The sequence below is a fragment of the Corvus hawaiiensis genome, chromosome 6 (assembly GCF_020740725.1).
Source record: "Corvus hawaiiensis isolate bCorHaw1 chromosome 6, bCorHaw1.pri.cur, whole genome shotgun sequence".
NCBI classification, from domain to species: domain Eukaryota; kingdom Metazoa; phylum Chordata; class Aves; order Passeriformes; family Corvidae; genus Corvus; species Corvus hawaiiensis.
The window spans coordinates 19,186,368-19,209,088 of record NC_063218.1 but is presented as its reverse complement, the minus strand read 5'-3'; the positions used below and the strand labels follow the sequence as shown (position 1 = coordinate 19,209,088).

At 37.5% G+C, this 22,721-nt stretch overlaps 1 long non-coding RNA gene across 4 annotated transcripts in view; it reads right to left on the bottom strand.

Annotated features, from left to right (window-relative positions):
• Positions 1 to 15,868: 15,868 nt before the first annotated feature.
• LOC125326966 overlaps positions 15,869 to 22,721 on the bottom strand; it is a 31,623-nt gene continuing 24,770 nt past the window's right edge. For all 4 annotated transcript variants that reach the window (XR_007204085.1, XR_007204084.1, XR_007204082.1 and 1 more), the window contains 3 exons: positions 21,887 to 22,011; positions 18,171 to 18,275; positions 15,869 to 17,441 (listed from right to left, as the gene is read on the bottom strand). This is a non-coding gene — a long non-coding RNA (uncharacterized LOC125326966). The remainder of the gene's footprint in view (positions 17,442 to 18,170; positions 18,276 to 21,886; positions 22,012 to 22,721) is intronic.

Sequence of the window (22,721 nt, the reverse complement as noted above, 5' to 3'; positions counted from 1 at the left end):
GGTATGATTTATACATAATCCTGAAGCAGAAAGAGGATAAAGGAGCAAAACCTTTAATTTAGGATCAGTCTGATCACTGGCACATTGCAAAAATAAAAATTCAGGACTTGATCTTGGGGTACATTTGAAGCATTAACTGCAATATGAATCAGGCCTTTCTTTGAACAGAAGTCAAGTATGTTTGTCACATACTTACTTATAATATGCAATTTATAAATTTTTTCCTCATTTAAAAGAAACGTCTTTTCCTCCAAGCATCTTAGTGACCAAAAATTAATATCAAGTGCATCAAGCACATGATATTTATGTGTAGTAAGGGTCTCCAGATACCATTTCTAAACCTCGCCTTGATAACAAAACACTGAGTACACTCAGTAGTTCTGTGCTATACCTATTTAATAATGGTATGTCAGTAAAAACTACAAGTTAAACACAAGCCCAGAAATGCTTTGCATTGGGAAATTTCTTCCAGCTCTAAGTCAGGACTAAAATAATTACTGGATATTTTAATAATCAAGCTATACTCCTTATTGAGCAGAGTAATTATAAATAAAGAATATCTTGTGCATTTTGTTATTTATTTTATAAAGTAAGGATTGTATCAAAATAACAAGGTATCGAACTATTGTAGATTTTTCTTGTTAAATGAAGGAGGGAAATTTTCCTGAGAATGATGCCTTGATGGGGCTACCTAAAAAACAGAGGCTAGACAAAATTAGGAGACTAAAAGCAGGTATATTTATTGAAGGGCCTTCAGGTACACTTTGGTCAATCAAATGCTCTAGGGGCTACACCCAAAATGGATGACTAGTCACGAGTTTTTCATACCTTTATATGTTTGATCCGTTTGCATATCAGGGGTTAATTCTCCAGTTACAGCTTTTGGTAATGAACTCACTTACCCACAGTTTTCTCCCCCTTAATCCACTTTGTTTACATATTTCAGGGCCTCAGACAGTAAGGTGTCCTTGAAATTCAGGCCTAGAGAGGATTTGTTTTGTCTGACCAGAATGGAAGAGCAGTAGCTAACAGGCTATATGGAGTTACACACTAAAGCATTACAGGATATGAAAATATAAAAGCTAAAATCCTAAGGCATCAAGAACATAACACAGAAAATCAACAAAAGTTTCATCACTTCTCAAAGTCTACGAGCTGGATCTCGACTTAGAAGCCTTCATCTTCTTCCTGTGAGGTCATCTCTGAACAGTCTTGAATTTCTGCTTCTCTGAATCGATTTGAGCCGTCTGATTTCTCCCACAAATATATTAACCTCCTTACTCAAAATACTGTCTTTCAAAGCTCCCAAACCACATTGTTTCAATACCCCGGGAGGTTTTCATGTTGCTGTTTTAGTGGTCCTGTGCTATGTTTGGATAGATTGTTTGTTGTTGCGGTTTTGAGGCTTTTTTTTGTTGTTTTCGTTTTTGTTTGGGTTGTTTGTTTGTATTTTTTAATTACCCCCCTTGTTTTCTCACATTTATCTAAAAGATTTCAATAGCATCTGTATTTGATATAGCTCAGAGTATTTATAGTACTATATCATCATGGACAAAAGGGGCTAACAGAGACCTGAGGAGGAATTTCTTTGTGCAGTTCAAATGCATTACTTCTTGCTTCACCCACCATGTAAACAAATAACAGATTACACCCTCCTTCTTATTCCAGTTTTGTAGGTTATATCCTGAACTGTTTCCTTGGCTCTCTTCAATTGGGCTAGCAATCACTTAAGCAATGAGCTCAAAGGTACTAATGGCTGAAAGCCTAGTCCCTGCAGTTTACCCTTGCACCTTCCAAACTACAGCTTTGTTCATATGTCTGATTGGATGCTTACTTTTTAGCAACACCATGTGTACTTTTGACTCAGTTTGTGGTCTATATTATTTACTTTTTCTGCTGACCTTGCACATGCCCAAAGATTTTCAGATCTTATATTTAGCAGCTGACTGTTTTCACCTAGATTTTTCCATGTAAAACAGTTAAAAAAATGTTTCAGCCACTATCAGAGAAAGCCTACTCTCTAAACCCAAGTATTTTCTAGAAGAAGATTAGAAATTCCTGTTTTTCTTACAATTCCTAAAATTAAATCCATTACTTATCTTAAGATGCACAAGTAAGAATTACTTGATATATTGACAAAAAAGAAAAAAAGATTAAGAAAATATTAAGGAACCCATGATATATACAGCTTGTCCAACCAGACTGAAGAGACAAAATGCTGATCTGAGTCCCAGTTTCTTAATAGGGACACAGTCTTGGTCACTATGGATATCATATTAGACACCCAAAGTGTCCACTCCCTGGTCAGAGCAAGTATCACGTGACAGTAACATCCCCCCATCTTTACATTAGGCCACTTTCAGGAGTAATAAACAGTGTCAGATGTTACAGAATTGTTTATTGCCCAGTTATTCTCTACCTCCCCTGTCATAAAAGCACAATTTGGATGAAACACCCCTTGGGTCTGTTCTGGCATAGGGACTGCCTTTAGGACTATATTGTGTTCATGAACTACATTTTAATCTTAATTGTAGCCCTTAAACTCAAAACAACCTCATGAGATTTCAGAGATGTCAGCATTCACAGCAGCAGCAACATAGAAACCAAATCACTCCTCCCCTCCCCCCCCCAGGTGCAATCTGGCTGTGGCACTCTCAATTCTATTATCACTTGTGTTCTTGCCAAAAAAATGCCAAAAAATCTTTTAAAAAAATCACAGACATTAATTCTCAGATACTTCCAGATGGATTTTTGGCTCAACATCTGAAATACTTATTAACTGACCAAAAATATTCTCCTACAAGACAATTTTTTTTTTCAATTGTAAAATCAGGTATTGAAGAAGTTTAGGATTAATGCTATGTACTGTCACAGGTTAATGGAGCAGACAAGGTTTAAAATCAATCATCCTTACTGTGAAAATGCATTCATTAGTACAGATAAAGAAACCACATCATCTTTAATTCCAAAGTCAATTTAAAATAAAATTGGTATAATAGTTAGATAAAATATTTCAGGCCTTAGAGGATACTGTTTAATGGTAGGGGTAGTAAAGAATAAAGTTTTATAGCAATGGAACATTCCCTATAGCTTCTGGGGTTGTAACATTGGAAATGTAAAAATGATCCAATCAGTTTTGACAGGGTGCTTGCTACACATGCACAAACTGCTCTACTAATCCTGATCTTCAGGTTGATCCAATATCAGCCATCCTGGGAGCTGGAAAAGGCAATTCTGTTGACTTCTTTCTCATAAAACAAACTACTTGCTGAAAAATCTAGAGATACCCTCCTCCATTAGCAAACAAGTTCAACCTTGCTTGGAATGAATGAAATTAGGGTAAGCAAAGACAGAGAAAGCATCAAGGCCAAACTGGAGCAACATTCTGTTAGTCCAGGACCCAAAGAATCCACAACTACATTAGCTGGGTTTATGTTTTTAGTGCAGAAAGGTCATAATCAGCTTTGCAGTTTTCATACGGAAAGATCGTACGTAAGGAAAGGAACTGTTCAGCAAAACCTGTTAGAAACAATGCTCAAATGGCCCAGCCTGGTCACTCTGATTCATATTCACATCACTCTATTTTTCAGCTCAGAGGAATGCAACAAGAAAGGAGGCTTCTTACCAGCTACAAACTATTAAACTATAAAAATCTATGAAGTATAAGACTCTAACAAGCCCTTTTGTCAAAGCAGCATCCTATCTACTTCACAGGTGACAACTCATCTGAAGAGGAAATCCAGGGGAAATCTATCAACCCACAGGTTAATCTGTGTGACATTGTAGCACATTCCTAATAATTCTTCCGAAAACTGATCCTTCTTATCCCTGATTAACCACATTTCTCATAAATGCAGCTAAAATAAGGGTGAATGCTTGCCTTTCTGTTGACTTTGAGAGAATCCCAGGAAGTCACAATGGATTTCTTTTAGGATGTGAAAACATTGATAAAAGACATATCTTGTTCAAGAAAAACTTTTTAAAGAATATTAAACCAACAAGCCACACTTTATTCCTTTAAAAGAGAGTAAATAGCCAACTAAGAAGGATAAAGCCTTTTTAAATTATTCAGACAAAACACGACAAATATGACCAGAAATGAAAACATCCTTATCTGAAACCTTTTTCTGAAGTAACTCCAGTGGTGGATTTTTTAAAGAACAAGAACTACTGAACATCTCTTAAACAGATGTAATGAAAATCATTCTGGGAAAGAATTTTAAATTCTGCAAGCGATCCTGTAATGCCATTAGATTATCTTTCCATTTATGCTTAATAATCCATAAAACATGGTGGATAATTTACACTACTGAAAGCTCAACCTGCCATAATTTCATTTCTAGTCCTTAGTGAGCCAATTACACAAATTCTTTCTTACATTTTTTCTTTAACTGACTGTCTTTAATGCATATTGTTCTGATGGTATACAGTACATAAATCTGTCTCTCATCTGTGAGAGGGAATGAAAAAGAATTTACAATTGACAAGACAAACTTAGGTAGTTTAACCTAATCAATCTATCTAATCAAATGTCACTCACACTTAGTGTCACTGTTGAAGTATCTCCTGCATTTAATTCATGAGCAGTACTAACAGTCACCCCAAAACCTCTGAAAATAAAAGGTAGGCCTCAGGTTCAAACTAAAAATCCTAAGGACATGCAACAACATAAGTGTATAATCAAAGAAAAAGTTTCACCCTGTTTCTTACACACCTATGAAGAAAAACCTTTTAGATTATACAAATTAAATTAAAATGAGCAAGTATTATACAAGTTTGTGCATAACATAGAACAATGGGATGAAAACAATTAATGCTTTTTTCTGGATCCAAGCTGATTAAGACTAAAGATCATTATTCTCTCATGAATAGTTGACAACTTGTAGGAATAACGTATATTTTGCTTAGATTTCATCCTATTCATCTACCTACACTAGGCAGCAATTTACTGTCAATGTCAGAGGTGTGATCAAGGAATGAATGGGCAGGGAAAGTCAAAACCATTTTGTCAAAATATTAATTTTGGGATCAAAAACTGTGAAGATACATGTGCTACTTAATGTTTGTCCTGATATTTTTAAAACATTTTTTAGAAACCTACATTTTTCATATGCATTTAGACAAGCCTGCTTGAAAGGAAATGTTCGTTACATTTACTTTCTAACTATGTCTCTGCTATGATGGATCACAAGTAGAAAGAGTGTATTCAGTAAGTATTTGTGTCAGTTGTGAACTAAATTACTCACAAATAATTCTTGACATTATTCAAGTAGTGCTAAGTCTGAGTAATGAAAAAGACTGGAAAGGACCTTGTTTTTAGCTGTCATGATCCATTATTACAGCATGTATCTTTCCAAGATGTTTAAGATTATGAACATCTCCTCTACAGCAGCTGCACTGGTCTTGGTTTGAGCCATTAGATATTTCCTGGATGTGTGTTAATACAGACAAGAACTATTTCAGGCTCTGTCCATAAAGTTCTAAGAAATAATCTGAAAATATTTGAGCTGTTTTAGTGAAACAGGGCCTTAGATTAGCTTTCAGGGGAAGTCAAGAGCCTCAAATCAAAATTAACTAAAATGCCTTAAAAAGCAGCTCCACACATAGCAAAACAGTCAGTAATTTAGGATTCATTAATTTAATTTGAAGACTACACTTTCTCTAGCACGTTCATATTTTCAGGAGAAATTCCCAAAACACAAGTGTTTTTATTAGTAGCTTTCATCCCAAGGCATCTCTGGTCTCATCTTACTGGTGTTTTGGTACTCACTTTCTCAGACACACTTCATGCTAGTGTCTAGATATAGCTCATACATTCCTCTTAGTGCCTTAATCTTCCCAGCCTCCTTCACTGTAGAGTAGATAAAATAGTAGCTTATTAAAAAGCCTTGTACCTCCATAAACATGGGCCATGGTCTCTAGCAGCCTCAATAGGTACTACTTTATTTATAGGGTTCATATCTCCTCATCAGAGAAGACAGGTCAAATCAAAGAACCCATTTCTGTTTTCAAATTTGTAATCTGTCACTGAAATCAGCTTCAAGCATTTTGCTAAGAGGAATTAAAAGCATTACACACCTTGTAATAATTACAGAATGACTCTACCAAATCATGAAATAGCAAAATCTCAAAATAAACAACTAAACCACCATAAGGACTTGTATCAGCTCAGCTGCAGATATTTTTCTGCCCCATCCGGTGCTAGAGGAAGCAGGTTTCCTCTTCATGCTGAGTACATAGAGCTTTGACTCATATTACCAGGAAGGCTGAAAGGAGAGGCCTCCCCCAAGCTTCTGAACTCATCTGGTATCTACTCACACAAAGACATCAATGTTCTGAGATAAATTAGCCCCTGGAATGTTTTTGTTTTCAAAACTGTGTTCTAAAAAGGCAGTGTTTGCCACACATCTGGAAAAAGTGCTCATAGGTTAAGGATGAAAATGGGAAAGTCTTGAGAAAATAAAACATGAAAAGGGGCAGACTGGGTGGGAAAACTGCTGCAGACTGAGTGAGGGGATGAAAGGGAGCTATCCTATCAGGAGGATATCTTGCAGAGAAGCTTACCAAGATAGCATTTTCTTCTGGGGCTTGGAGATGCTTCACTTGACACACTTCACTCCCCAGCAGAGTGGGAGGACAGCTAACTTGAGATTTTCTATGAAAGTGAAATCTTGGAGATATAAATACATAGAAAGGATCACAGAAATTTTACACAGTTTTGGTTGGGTGTTTTGGGGTTTTTTTAAGACATCCTTTTTTGCTAGAGAAATGCCTTACTACATTCTGATTGTAGGGCATAACAGGTGGGAGAAAAGAAAGAAGATACAGAGACCTTAAGTGCCATTTTCTTCTGGCCTGCTTTTTTGTCTGTGGTCTCCCCAACTGTACTTAGTGTAAGTAAGTAAGTAAACTGTAAGTATAAACAAAAAGTATGTGAGGTATACTGTAGTACATAATATTCCCATAATCAATAATGTGCTGCCTGCTGCAGCCTTTTCTCCAGCCTATTGTCAGACCTCAAGTCTTCACCTGAAATTCAGCTGATAGTTATGAATGCCTTTACAGTTCTTGAAGTCCTTCCAAACAGTCAAATGCACTTTACTAAGAGTGAAGTTGAAGCTCGTTGCTTGTAAGCAAAATATTGCCATTGCTAGAAAAATCATCTTGCTTAGATTTCCAATATGGTCTTCACAATTGATTTCATATGATCTGACCATTTCCATCTGTAAAGACATACACAGATCTTTCTGTTACTGCTGTACATACAGAAAAATAAAACTAGGCAGCCATCCAGCATTTATAGAAATATGATCTGTAATGAAGTGGAGGGAAAAAAACATGCTAATGCTATATAAATACAAAAACAATAAGTTGTCTGATAAGACATTAATTAATAACGAGTAAGCTCAAGGATATTTATTATCTTGCAGATATTACTGTAATATAAGAAAAAAATTTCATCCATGAACAGGACTTAAAAGAAAGAAAAGGTCAGAAAAACTATCACCTTCCATCACAATTATGCCAGACAAGTTATCAATATATGAAAAGGACTCCAAGTGCAATGATAAATCTCAAGAACAGTTCTATCCATTCTGTGAAATGATAAATTCCACAATCAGGAAAACAATTTAAAGCATGTATCAATACAATGTACACAGAGAGAGAAAAAACCAATGAAAGTGAAATCATAGTCTATTGAAAACTCTAGTAAAGATCAGGGTTCACGTACAAGGCAAAGACTCTTGACAACTGATTTTAAGGCCAGAGGTGATACAATCTACCACTTTTCTAATCAGTTTGTTCTCTTAGGATATTGGAAAATGCTCATCTGGATATCCATAGACTGGCAAGAACTTGAATTTCAGTCTATCATTTCAGAGTTCCAGTCAGACTATCTCTCCATAACAGTCAATAAACGTAAAGAAGTTCATCTCTATCCCACACCCAAAGCACCATTTCAAGGGAAAAGATTGAATAAACATGGAAAAGTGTTGAGCCTAGAAATAAGGAGAAAAATGCAGAGGAGCAGAATCAAACAAAAGCCTTCTCTCTGTTTTTCTTATTGACTAGGTAAGGTACCTAATCTACTTTTTCTCCTATGTCCCTCCCCAAATTAGAGTCTTGGCTGTTGAGTAGCTTGGTCCTGGTGTCTATCTCTCCAGGACATTGCACAAGAAATCTGTTTGTCCAACGTTTTAAAACTCAAGACAATTGCCATGCAAAGAAGAGGCACAGCAATAATGACTTTTATCACTCTTAGAGTTATCACTTTCAGCATTTTAGTTCAATTTTTACCTTTGCACAGGATGGAAAAGTGTCTGTTGGTGTGTATGTCATACTGCCTGGTGTCCCTTTTAATCCTGTCATTAATCAATACATACTAGCACCTGATAAGCCTCTGTTAGTGAAGGTGGCCTTGGTTGCAAAAGTCCATTACAGATATTTCCAGATAATTTCATTGTATACACATTTTTAGCTCATCAAATCAAGTATATGTTCTTCTATACACTTCTTGAAACTCAGAAAAAAACATACCTGAAGTGTAAATTTTCTGGAAACTGGTCAACACTTAGATGTTCTCCTTACATTTCACACAGCATTTTCTACTGGTTATGTGCTCACCTAATAGTTTTTTATCAGAAATTTCTCATATAATGCAGTGCCATTGTTCAAAATAAGTGGTAATATCAGTTTATTTCATCTTGTTTTGGAAACAACATTTTCTAAAGAGGGAAGAATAAAATCTAAGCACAGATGAATAAAGGAGAGCATGATGCACAATATAAATGGGAAGGTGAGGGATGAATAAGAATCAAAGTTGATATTAACTAGTCTTGCATTCAGCCATGTGTGCACACCAACAATAACTCACTAAAAATCAAGAAACTGCAAAAAATGCTTGAAATGCATTGTATATATATTACATGTATGTGTTCATATTAAGGGTCCTTCACAAATAAATCTCTTACTTTACCTAAGAAGGGAAGTGTAGCTGAGCCTTTATACAGAAAGAAATTATGTTTTGAGCTGTTTCCCCCTGCTAATCTTATTTGTTTCATAGACCTAGTCAAAACCCAGATGGGGGATGTGGACAATGTACAAAAAATTGTTCCTTGTAAACATTGGTAGCAGAGATTGAACATCAGCTGGCAACCCAGAGAAAAAGACTATTTCCTTAGGTCTAAGTCCAGTCTGAACATGTGGTTCACTGTGAACTATGAAAACCTGAGCTATTCTTTCTTTCACATGCAGAATAGCCTTTGCAAAATGAAGACTGGCATCTGTTAGTGGTTTTAAACCTATGCTAATAAGTAAACCTCAAATATTTTCCTCAGCTGTGTTCGACTAGTACAGTATATTTCACTTCAACTAAGTGCATCAAGTGGATAAATGAATCTCTTTTTCATGCTACCGCAGAAAAATGCAAAGGGCTTAAATCCATCTCCGAGCTTTATCTGCACTAAGATGCAATGTATTCCGGTGATTGCCTCAAATTCTCTTTCAGTATTAGTAGAGATTAAGACACAACAGGGCTGACACAAGCAAGGTTAGCCTGTTCCAAGACATACATATTCACTCTACACCCTTTTCACTGCTGTGAAGGCAGAAATTGGATTAAAGTCAATCTGTCCTGCACCTCCAGCAAAACTATTTTTCCCCTGACTGGCATACATGGAACATACCTCTTAATCATCTGTTTCTTGCTTCTTTTATGAGAAATGGCCAAGAGCACAGCTCAATTACTCCAGGCTTTAGTTACCTCCAAAAGGTACAAACCATTCTACAGAGCAATCAGAAAAACTGGAGTTATTGAAATTTTTCCACGTCTTGAGAATTAGATCACTGCATTGTAAGTTATCACGTAATGCTTAATTATTTAAGAAAAATCATTCTTCCTTTCCTGCTCAAGACAAAAGTATGCACTAAACAATGATCCAAAGGAAGACTTTTTCCAGAGCATAACAGCAAAGGCACCGGGATTGTCCTTGTCTTCCAGAGGACTGCGTGGGGATCAAGTGACACATATGCACTGCACCTCTGGGAACAGCAAGGACCACTGTCCTCTCAGCAGCTGGGTGCCAAGGGGAACAGGAGCCTAACACATCAGGCAGACCCAGTGCTGGCAACATGAACCACCAGCATGACAAGGAGAAAGCTCAGTCAGTGACAAAAAACACTGGGGACAGAGAGAGGGCTAGAGACAACACAGCACGCCTAAACAAGGGGTCTAACAGCACTAATGAGTTCACATCAGGAAATGATTAAATTCACAAACCTGAGCTTAAATGAGACCATTTCAGGGCTGGATGCCTCAGAGGAGTCAGGTCAGGGCTGATAAAGGCTATTAGCATGCTCTGGGCCCTGCCGCAGTAAGATGATGTTGCTGCCTCTTACTGCAAGTGGGAAGAGAAGGATTTGGAAAAGAAACAACAAACAAACAACAACAAACAAACCCAAAAACCTAATTTCTGTGTCTGTTTCCTCTTAAGCTTTTTGTATTGTTCATCTTCTCTCTGCTGAGGACACAAGGTCTACAGCTCTTAGACAAATTAAACGAAAAACACAGTCCTTTAAAAAACAAAAGCTCAAATGAAAATAGTCCTGCAGGTCATCTCCCTAATGCCTAAATTATTTGAACAGCTGTATATCAAAGCTAGCAGAATTGTCTCCTTTAGTTAGCTGTGAACCCTTTTAAGTAAAAGTCTGAAAATGTCAAAGCATTTTATATTTAGTCTATACAAGTGCAGATTCAATGGCATGTGTGGGGAAAATATTTCTTAATCTCTCTCTATTTACAGTGAACAACTGCATGCACAGCAGCTTTTTCTCTACTTGGATTTTTTTGACAATTAATTCCCAGTGAGTATAGTTTAACTGGTGATAACATCAATGGGAATGACATTGTTGTCAAGGGTTCAGGAGCTTACAGTCTCATTTCATGTCTGACTGGGTATAAGCAGTCTCAGGTTACAGTTTAACTGTAGTTATGGACTGTAGAGCTTCCATTTTTTAGGCATAAGCAGACCCCACTACAGTTCAGGCCATTGCTAATTTTTCCCAGCACCATCATTGTTACAGATGTGACCACATGGGATTCTTGGAAGAACAAGTAGAACATGAGACACTTCCCCAATATAATACAGTAAAGATAACAAATATTATCTTAAGTGTTAACATTTAAAAGAAGTTTCAGATGTGTTTTGGTTTTGATGTGTTTTCCCCTTCTAACACTCCATTAATAGCCCAGATCAGATGAGAAATACTCGCTGCGACCCATGTTTGAAATCACAGAAATAAATACAATGATTATGCCTTTTAAAGGAGGGATCTGTTCTTCTCTTCATGAAAAACAACCAAATTATGCCAGATCCCTGGCGATGGATCTGTAAGAGAGTTTGATTGCCAGGGAGAGATAGCAGAGGTGCCTGCCACCTTCCACCTCTTCACAACTAGTTTCTTGGTTGGTACTGAAGCAGAAAAATGCAAAATTATGTTTGCCATCTTTATTTTGAGGATTTTGACATACCCAGTGAAGGAACTCACTTGCTTCTGTTGTAGTCATTCTTTGAATAACAAGAAAATTTCTGCCACTTTCTCATTTCCACAGTTAAAACCAGTTATGCTCTGGCATTACAAAATCACAGAATCTCTGAATATTCTGAGCTGGGAAGGGACTCACGAGGATCAGTGAAGTCCAACTCCTGTAACGGACAGTCCAAAGAATCACACCATGTGCCTGAGAACATTGTCCAAATGCTTCTTAAGCTCTGTCAGGCTTGGTGCTGTGACCACTTCCCTGGGGAGCCTGTTCAGGTGCCCAACCACCGTCTGGGTGATAAACCTTTCCTAATATCCAAACTAAACCTCTCCTGACAAGTTCAGGCCATTCCCTCAGTCCTGTCACTGGGCACCACAGAGAAGAGATCAGTGTCTGCCCCTCCTCTTCCCCTCACAGGAAGTTGTAACTGCAGTTGAGGTCTCCCCTCAGTCTCCTCTTGTCCAGGCTGAACAGACCAAGTGACCTCAGCCACTCCTCACATGGCTTCCCCTCCAGACCCTTCATCATCCTCATGGTCCTCCTCTGAATGCTCTCTAATTGTTTAATGTTTTTCTTATATTATGATACCCTAAAGTGCACACAGGACTGCACACAGGTGAGGCCACTCAAGTGCAGAGCAGAGCAGGACAATCCCCTCCCTTGCCCAGCCGGCGATGCTGTGCCTGATGAACCCCAGGACACGCTCGGCCCTCCTGGCTGCCAGGGCACAGCTCACTCATGTTCAACTTGCCATTGACCAGGACCCCCAGGTCCCTTTCTGCGGTGCTACTCTCCAGCCTCTCCCTCCCCAGTCTGTCGTACATCCAGGGCTCCCCATTCCAGGTGCAGAATCTGTCACTTGTCTTAGTTAAGCTTCATACAGTTGGTGATTGCCCAGCCCTCTGATTTGTTGACGTCTCCTCGCAGGGCCTCTCTTTAAGGGAGTCAGCAGCTCCTCCTAATTTTGTATCATCTACAAAGTTGCTTAGTATTCCTTCAAGTCCTGCATTCAATTTGTTAATGAACATGTTGAAGAGAGCTGGGCCTAAGATGGAGGCCTGCAGAACCCCACTAGTGCCTGGATGGCAGCAACACCCATTCAATGTAACCCTTTGCGCCTGACCCATGAACCACTCGCTCACCCTTCACAGGATGTTTTTATGCAGCTGAAGGCTGGACATTTTTTCCAGAAGGATTTCATGAGAGACAGTATCAAAAGCTTTGCTGAAATTCAAGATTGCATCAACTGGCTTCTCTTGATCAACTAGGTTGGTTACCTTGTCATAAAAGAAAATCAGGTTTGATATGCAGGACTTTCCCCTCATGAAGCCATGCTGGCTGATGACTGTGTTGTCCTTCAGGCGTTTTTCAATATCCCCCAGAATAATCTTCTCCATAACTTACCAGGCACCGAAGTGAGACTAACAGGCCTGTAAAAATTAAACCCATCTGAATTTTTCCTGACTCTGCTGTGCACTATGACTCAGAAGTCAACCCCCAAAATATTTCACAGAATCAGACAGAAAGATTTAGGCTGCAGTTTGAAGGAAATGTAAATATAGTACTTCATTATCTTTATTTACACAAAATTATCTGTTTATAATGAGATTACAAAAATGGGGAAAGAGCAATGAAGAAAAAGTAACAAGATAGAAACACTTCTATTTTGTGGGGAGAGCTCTTCTCTTCTCTTTTCTCTTCCCTTCTCTTCTCTTCTCTTCTCCTCTCCTCTCCTCTCCTCTCCTCTCCTCTCCTCTCCTCTCCTCTCCTCTCCTCTCCTCTCCTCGCCTCTCCTCTCCTCGCCTCTCCTCCTCTCCTCCCCTCCCCCCCTTATCTTTCCCCCACTCCCTTTCCATTCCCTTTCCCCAAAGGATGGAAAGAATCCAAGGAAGGCTAGATACACTTATTAAGACAACGATGCAATAGGCTTGAGTATACTTTTTTCTGTTCTCAGACAGCCAAAATTCAGGATCTGGATGCAAACCTTGCCAGTATGGTGAAACTAGCTTCAAATCCTTCAGAGAATCACTATAATGTTATTGATGTACTTTTGTTTTGTTGGTTTGGGTGATTTTTTTTCTTTTCCTAGGTTTTTTTTTACCTTTTAGGACAAGACAGAATTCTCAGACATATCCTGTAGAAGTTTTTCCACTCCTAAGAAAGCTGCAATTCATAAAATTTAGTATGACTCCATAAGTTTTTAGGAAAAATACCAGATGTCATAAAATCTTGAGAGTATGTGTCAGTGGATTCATGAGAATCCAAGTATGGATTCTGTATGGAAAGATTTTCCTTCCTAAGAAGATGGTATAGGGAGTTGTGTGACATGAGGTCCAGCATGCTGGTGGGCAGCTACACTTCAAAGGAAGGACACTTGAATCAAATAAGGCAAAGACACACTTGATTCTGAAAGGAACTGACAGAAATTCATCTTGCCTTGAAGATTATTTTAACAGTTTTCCTACATTTTTTATGCATACTGTATTCATACCACTTTCATGTTACTTTTATGACAAATACAAGTGATAAACTTGTTTTATTGCTCTACAGAGGTACTTTTGTGTCCAATTAGTTTGGTACTACAGTTTGCTCTAATTAGCCTGGAAATACACATCATAGTTAATTACACTGTTCACCGTTTGAGAGGCTGGAAATAATTAAATATGTTTTCATTACTCAACTGGCCTGGAAAAGGTATATACATTTCAAGCATTAGTCCTGAAGTGCTCCTTCAGATGCTGGCAGTCAGTTACAACAAAACTTTCAAAAAAGCCTGAATGTGTTGTCAGAAATACACAGCAACAGTCAAAACAATGAGCCATGTGAAGTAATGTAAAATATACTCTTTCCTTAAAGGAATTATATATCTCTGTGGAATATCAAACAAAACAAAAAACCCCAAAGAGACTGTGTGAAAAATATAAATTTAATAGCAATGGAGAATACTTAACATAAACAATAGTATATAAGCAGTGAAGTTAATTGAAAGTACAAGTACAGAAAACTTTGAAAATCCAGCCAGTATTTTTTATTTTTTTCAGATTTGCCAAGTAATTAAAATGGAACAGTTTCACTACAAAATAGTGCACTGTGACATCTGAACAGGATATTATCTTTGTTAAATAACTCCATTTTTGATAGTCCTGCCCTAAATGTCCTCTGATTCAGCTGCAGTTTTATTTTTACCAAAGGCCTGAATCTATAAAGGATTGAGGTAACTTTAAAAAATGGGTGCACAGGCTCCCTGATGAGAGCATTCAGGGAGCCAGAGCCCTCACAGCAGCACAATAAAAGGCAGTCATGGGGTATGGAACCACTCAGTGTCCCCCAGCTCAGCAATCACTACATAATAATTAGCCAAGACGGAGACTCTGTGGTCAGGAGCACATCAGAAATGTCATCCACACCTGGGTCCCAGTGGCGTGTACCTGCCATATCTCACCTCCAGCCCTGATAATCCTCCTGGATGGAAAATGGGTTCATTCCTTTCACTGAATCACAGACAGGGTAAGGTTGGAAGGGACCACGGTGGCATCATCTGGTCCAACCTCACTTTCCTTACACTGAGGTGGGCAGGTTTTACTTTAAAAATAACCCACAGAACCAGGTCATCACTATGGGAGTGTAAGCTTTTAATTGTGGACAGCCAGGTCTGTCCTGAATTGCCTGAGATGTATATCTATGACCTCCTCCATTGGTCTGCTCACCTCTACTGCAGGTGCACCCAGCACTGGACACTTTGAGACAACCTCTTGCAAGATTATCACTCTTTTACATGAAATCTGAATCAAACAGTAAAGAACTTTTAGCAAATCAACTCTTAGAGCTGGAAGTTCCATTTTGGGAAAAATTTTCAACGTATAACAAATCTTTCAGACTCCAAACCCTCCAGGAAGACAAGTTTTATGTCAACAGGGGTGACATAAGAGAGGGAAAATTCCTGTGCCTGGTTAAACTTTTTAAAGTGCTGTAATTTACAGAGTAGGGGAAAAAACCACAATAGAAATAGAAAATTCAAGTAGTAAAATCAAAAGCAAAACTTAATTGTTATGAAAATGGTGAAATTAGATTTTTTAACGTTGTAGTGACTTTTTTCCCTCTCCAAATGAAATTTTGCAAATTGCACCCCAGATAAGAAATGCTGTTTTGGAAGAATCATTCATTTCAACTGAATATGATCCCCTCAAGTTTTTTTTGACCTGTACTATTTCTTAGCTCTGTCAAGAGAATCCTTCTGAATAGACACAGAATTTGCATTTAAGCCTGCTTGTTGTCAGATCATTTAGAAAGGTTATCAGGTGAAACAGACAACTAGAAGAAAAGCTCTTTCTTCATCAGGTACTTTAATATAGATTTTACAACCCATTATCTCCAATGGTTTGGGAAACCAGGGGGTATGTTTATTGTGAACATCAGCAAGAAATAGTTTTCTTCAGCTTGCCTTTACAAATGAAGCAAATCAGATACATAATTGGTTGCTCATGAATTTGCAAATTTGAAATAACCCATTCCTTTTTGAAGCTAAGACAAACGAAATTTAACCACCTTATAAAATATTTCTTTATTTAAAAACGTCATTTGTCTTATCTGAATTTTTCTGACTTGACAGCTATATTAAGCAAAGAGAAATTTAAACCTGAAACAAATATGCCTTCGCTGTTATGATTTAAACTTCAACCAGTAACAAATTCAAATGTCAACAATGAAATGTATTCAACCTAAAACAACATCATGGTTAGAAGAGGCATTTTCTTCTGTTCATTATGTTAATTTAAATTTCTAAACCTGATTGTTTCAAATTATTCACTTACACAAATTAAACATATTTTTACTTAACTGAAGCCATTCATGACCCACCAAATTCTTTTTTGAAATTATGTCAGGAGGCAAAAAAAAAATTAAGTAAATTTTTGTTTTTATTTTACTGCAATGAGAGTGAAGTTGTGTAAAAGCCTCCTGAATGAAACCAAGCAAGTTTTGGTTAGTAAGTGAAAGCAATATAGTCATGCCTTAAGGATGATACCCTTAGCTGTAAATACTTTTGTTTGCTATTGCAGTCAAAATACACATCTGTGGTGAATAAGTACAAATACCCAGAATGTAACTGTAAAGCTCACTGAAATCCTTAACATTATTTTCATTGACCTCAAAGGGTCAAAGTAGTCTGATGGCCTAACCTGTTGATATGCAACTGTGTTTGCTTTCACATGTCCATTTATAGCTATAGGAACATGCAACAGATTGTACAGATGCTGCTTTACTTTTAAAAGGAATATGTAGCAGCTACATACAAACTCACTTATGTGTACTGGATATACATTGGCTGTTATTTCTCTGCTCATTGATAAATAGAAGAATTAATAGAAAAAATAGAGGTGATAGTATTATTATTATAGAGTTTCTATCTGAATTATGATGGTGTGATTTACCATAGCAGAACCATAAATGTACAATTTGGTGATTTCCTCTTAAAACTATAACTTAACTTGACAGCAATGCTAGATCATCTTGGTATAATAAAAATCATCCCACTGCACTTGTTTCTGTCATATTATATTTAAAAAACCCTGCAAGTGACAAGAACAATAAAAGATTATCAGGTTCTAATTGCTCTTGCATTGAGGGCACTTCACGAAACTTGTGACTGCCTCACCTGATCCAGTAATATCAAGCACAGCTGACTGGTAAATTTACCGAATGTCCCCATTTCCCTTAATGAAAGGAAAATGAGGGTAAACTGAACATCACATTAATAGATTCTAGTCTAGCAGCTCCATGCAAAGTTGAAAACTTCAGGAAGAGGTTCGTGCTTTGACCTCGGGCTGCAGGTCAGAATATTTTATATGCCTTGGAGTCCACAGAGAGTCCATGAAACAATGGAAATTCCTGACACAAAGTCCTAGGTAAACAACAAATCTTTAACACTTCAGCATTAAAAGACTATTTTTCAACCCTTATTTTACACTTAAATGTAAATAATGATCACATAAGATTCCATTTCTTTTAGCCCTATATGAGGTTTAGGCTAACAGCCTTTTCACTGTTTTCTGGAGGACTGAATATAGTGTTATTGATTTCAAGCAGTTAGGAGAATGAGAGGCTGCTGAACTGAGGCCTCTGCAACAGCAGAAGGTGGTGTTGGTGTTGTGACAAGTAATACAGTAGCAGCAATTTAATGAAGCATTTCCTTCTCTACATTAGTTAAAAATTAATTTAGAACCTGGGAGCCTGATTCTAATTTTGAGAAAATCAATGTTTAAACACCCACTGAATTGTACAAGTGAGAGATAAACTTCCAAATTATTGACTGCTGCTGCTTATGTCATCTGTTTGCAGTTCAGGTGTCTGGTTTCTTAAGGGATTTTAACAAGATTCAAAGTCTTTCCTTATCTCAAACACCGAGCCAACTCAGACAGACTCAGACATAATCTGTACCACAGAAGGACCAGTCTGACAAGCCAAGGCAATACGGCACTCCCATGACACTGGATTTTTATAACACATGGAATTACACTAAATAGCTGACACTTCACCTTTGCTCTCCCAGCTGCTCAGAGCAAGCAGATCCAGTTCTGACTGTGCTAGATCATCACTGCTTCTCCATACTATTAACAGAAGGATATCTTACCTAGAAAAATAGCCATGGCTCCAACTTCTCAGTCATCTCTCAGTCTGCTGGTCTTTCAGGATCTCCTTATTTCAGTAGCATGATCACAGACATGATTGCTTAAGTCTAGGAAAAATCAAGATTTCGTAGGAAGAGGAAAGATTTGTCATTGAAATGAATGATAGTCCAGCTTTCTGAGACAGAAAGGAAAAGGCTTGTTTTTAAGTAAAAAAAGGCACCAGTTTCTGTGTAAAAGCTTGTCTACTTTTTACAACTGCAGCTGATTTAGCTTCAGACAGTTTAACAAAATTGCTTCCCCTTAAGGGTGGGTGGTCACACCTGTGTAACATCCAGATTTTTTTGAAACAAAAGTGGTAATATTAGTAAAATATGATCTATAATAACTGGGACTTTCCAGATGTAATATGCAATCAAATTTGCACAATTAGAACACCATCTTTAGAGGCAATAAAGTCGGCTTTGTTCCTCACATTCTGAAGATTTGTGCTTTAATTTTTTTTCTTATTCAATTACTTTTGGTATGATAATTAGGACTAGGTGTGCCCCAATTTAATAGATCAGGGTAGTTCTGTATCAATCACTAGAAAAGGCTGGCTTATGCTTACTAAGAATTTGAAGGAGATTATATAATTAGCTACAAAGCATGAGCAGAAAAGATCATTTCTTTGCAGAGAAGAGCATAATAAAAATTCACTCACTTTGTTCTATTAAAATATACATATTTTAAATTGTTCTTTTAGATGACTGGATGGTGAAAGTTAAGCAAACTAAGGCAAGAAGAATAACAAAATAATCCTACTGTAAAACATCACAAAAACAATAGGAAGGGATTCTCTAATATTTTCAATGGACCTGGTCCAAAACTCATAATAAAATTTTAAATATAGTCCAATATAAAATAAGCCTAACTTTTGTATTACCTGATTCTGCCTGTTTTACTACTTTACCTGCTATGTTTTTTATGTAATTATATGTTTAAGTATCCTTACCAGCAGTATGTTCTTACCTGTAAAGACTGCAAGTAGATATGAATAAGTGTGGGAGGAAAATGAGATTTTCTGTTTTGTAAATAGGTAGTTTGCCTTTTTACTGTTTCTTTTTAACCTTAATTCACTGCAGCCTGGCCAACATTTTTCTGACAATCAAAATATTTAGTTTCACTACATTTTGGATGTTTGTTTCGATTTTTTGAACTCCAGAAAATAGTTAATTTTGTTGGTAGAAAAAATTTACATGTAGTCCTGTTTCTTGCTTTCAGGATTGATCAAGGGAAATGCAAGAGTAGTTCCTTTACAGAACAGTATAGAAACACAGGAAAATTTATTAAAAACCTGCTTTCTTAGTGCAAACTAACAGCTTCCTCTGATCTGAAGTTCAAGATCTTCCTGAGTACCAGGTTTTAACTTATGTTTATTAGTCTTTCATAGATTGTTCTTCTTTGAGTCTGCTTAATGAGTTTTTAAATTCATGCAAATTTTTGGCATTGTCAAATACTTTAGCAACAAGTTGCACAAATTAATACTTTTTTAATTTAGGAAAAAACCAAAACATGTTGCTCTGTTTGAGCCTGCTATATGACTGAATTTGTTTTCCATTGCTTCCTGTATTTAGGGAAGCAGTGAATAGTCATTGCATATAAACATGCCTTCCCCAGGCAAATAATGCTGCTTTAGATGTCTGTAATTCCCTCCTTGTTTGTGTCTTTTCTGTATTGTATAATCTTAATCTATTTGTATATACTTAATATAGAAACAATTTGTTTCCTTAATCAGCCTTCTCTCCTTTCAATGCACTTTGTCTTTTTTACTATATCCCATTTTAGGTTAACACGGTCAGAAATTAATTAAATGTTGAATCTATGGGCACTTAAACAACATATATGGTAGTACAATTATGTTTTCCTTTTCATACTCGGTCCCTTTCCTAATACTTCCTAGCACTCAAATGATTTTTAAAATGCCTTTTGTGGACTCAAATCTCCTATTTTGGAGAATGGAACTAGATGAATTAGCTCATGCAGCATTCCCATGTCTTTCCTGGGAACAAACTCTCTATATCACTACCTTGCTCTCTGGAGTGCTTACTTGGCTCCTGTTCTGCCCTTCCCCACCATGGAATTTGCACCACCAGCCTGTGCACAGAGGAGCATCACCCAGGATATCAACACTGCTCTCATCACCCCCACACACAGCCCAGCCCTGCTTTCCTGGCCTCTCCACACCCAAAAGCAAGAAGGAAGCGTTGGCCCTCTTGACTAATCATAAATGTGACTCCTATTTTTGAAATAATTAATGCTTTTAAAAGGATTTTTTTTCCTTCAAAGTCTCACTCTGAACACTCTGACTTTGTGAATCCTATTTGCGTGAATGATATTTGAAAAGAATTTAAATGGCCTTTCCATTTTTATTTGAACCACACTTTTAGATTAAAAGAATAAAAAGATTTTTCAATTAAAAATGAAGGGAAATTGGTTAGGTGACACTCAAGAGTTTTATCAGGTCTTCAGTGATCTGTAGAAAGTTAAATATTTGTTTTTCAAAGCAAATTCCACAGCACATTCATCACCACTGTTCAGCTCTAGGAGATAAAATTTAGCTGTGGGAGCACAAGGCAGAAGTCAGGGCTCTGGCTTGCCATTGAAAATACAGGTGCTGAATCTCTTTCTGACCTAGAAAATGTCACTTAACTTTGAGTCCTTCACCTACCAGATTTAAATAGGCAACGATTACTGTTACTTCTATCAAAAGGAGCTGTGGAAATCATGTTTTACCTGGCTAATATGAGGGTGTGCAAAGGAAGTGGAGAGGTACTATCGTTTTCCCTCAGCCTCAGGATGTTTAGTCATGTATGGTGGTGTGATATGACAGGGACAGCAAATATGACAAATGTTCATCTGCAATAGTTATTACGATTATTACCTCTGCAGCAAGTAAAGAGCATGTTTTAATGCAAACTGAAATGGGACTGACTGCGTTTTTGTTTTAACAAAGCAGCACAAACTGAAACTGCTGGTAGATTCCGGCTCCTGAGGTGCTGACCTTGAGCTTGACAGCTGTTTCCCTGTTCCTTCCACCGTATCACAGCTGGCATTCACACACCTTTTTCCAATGAATGAGCCGGATACACCTACTTTGCTATCATCCCCTTGGAGACAGTCTCTGTTTTTGCTGGCCACCTAAAGGTAGAGGAGGGACATAGGTGTCCACACACCCACACACACACACACAGTTGCTGAAGACAGGGTGTGCTTGAGCACTGGGGAGACTGAAGTAGATATTTCCCTTGTGCAGTCAGGGTTACCCAGTAAAGATGTTTTACCTCCATGATCTTTCTGAGAGGGAAATCCCTAAAATAGGTGAATGAAGGTCTTAATGGAACAAGCTGGCTTTATTTCATGTTTGCCCTAAAGCCTCAGCACACTGTTCCAGCAGCGTAAAAGACTATAAAATTCAAATAGGTTATATTTACAGCCACAGTAAGGCCTCTTTACAGTGTGCAAATGATAGAAACAAGAAGCAGGTATGCCTGAAAAGTACTTTGTAGGGAGCCTTCTCTTATAAATTGGAAAGCATCATAATCTTTCAACTCACTATCTCAAGAAGGTTTTTTCAGCTATTCCTCCTTTTGTTGTGAGGAAAGGTTTGGCTGCAATCACTTTACACTTATGGCTGACAAGAATATATGGCACTGCCATGCATGACAGTATCCTTACTAACCTGATGAGCATGCTGGGGAGGCTTGCTCTCGCCAGATCTTTCACCACCCCAAAGGTTGTCAAGCCTGTTGTCACTCATGTTTTGGAGTGTGGCAGATCCAGCAAGGGGGTTGTGTATGTGGGAAGCTGAAAATTTACAAGAAAAGGGCATAAATTAGGAAAAGAATGGGGAAAAAAAAGGAATATAAAGAGGTCTTTCTTAATGGTAGTATACAATAAACAATGATCCACAGTGTGCTAAAACTCTCTGGTAAAGGAATTGTAAATGGTGTAAAGAACATTTATGCTTCAAGCATATCTCTAACTTCCTTAGGCCAGATTTGAAATTCTTTATTCAGTCAGTGCAGGTTCTGAAACTGATATGATTTTTTTTCTTTACTCCAGATAAAGAATTGTAAATTTGGCCTTTTGCATCTGTATGATTCATTCCAGCAGTGTCGAACTGAAATCTTTAATGTTTGAGTTTGTTAACCTATTGTATACAAGCAATTTATCAAAAGTGTTATTAAGTTAAAGGCTAGCTGATTACAAAAGATTTTTCTCTTTGATTTACCAAAAGTGACACAGTAACCAAACACACATACTCTGTTGTATGCAATTAATCTATATGACAATTTTATCTCAAAAAAAGGAACAGAAAAGGGATAAATAGGTCAGACACCCTGAGTTCTACTTTCCCATCAAAAGTTAAACCAAAGTGTCGCATATGGAATGAAGAAGTGCTCATGCAAATCCCTGGCATGACAGACCTTAATCTCGTCTCACCAAAATCACTCCAAATTAGAGGGCAGCCCAGGAAAGCCAGTATGCCAGTATCAAAGAGTACAGAAGAAAGC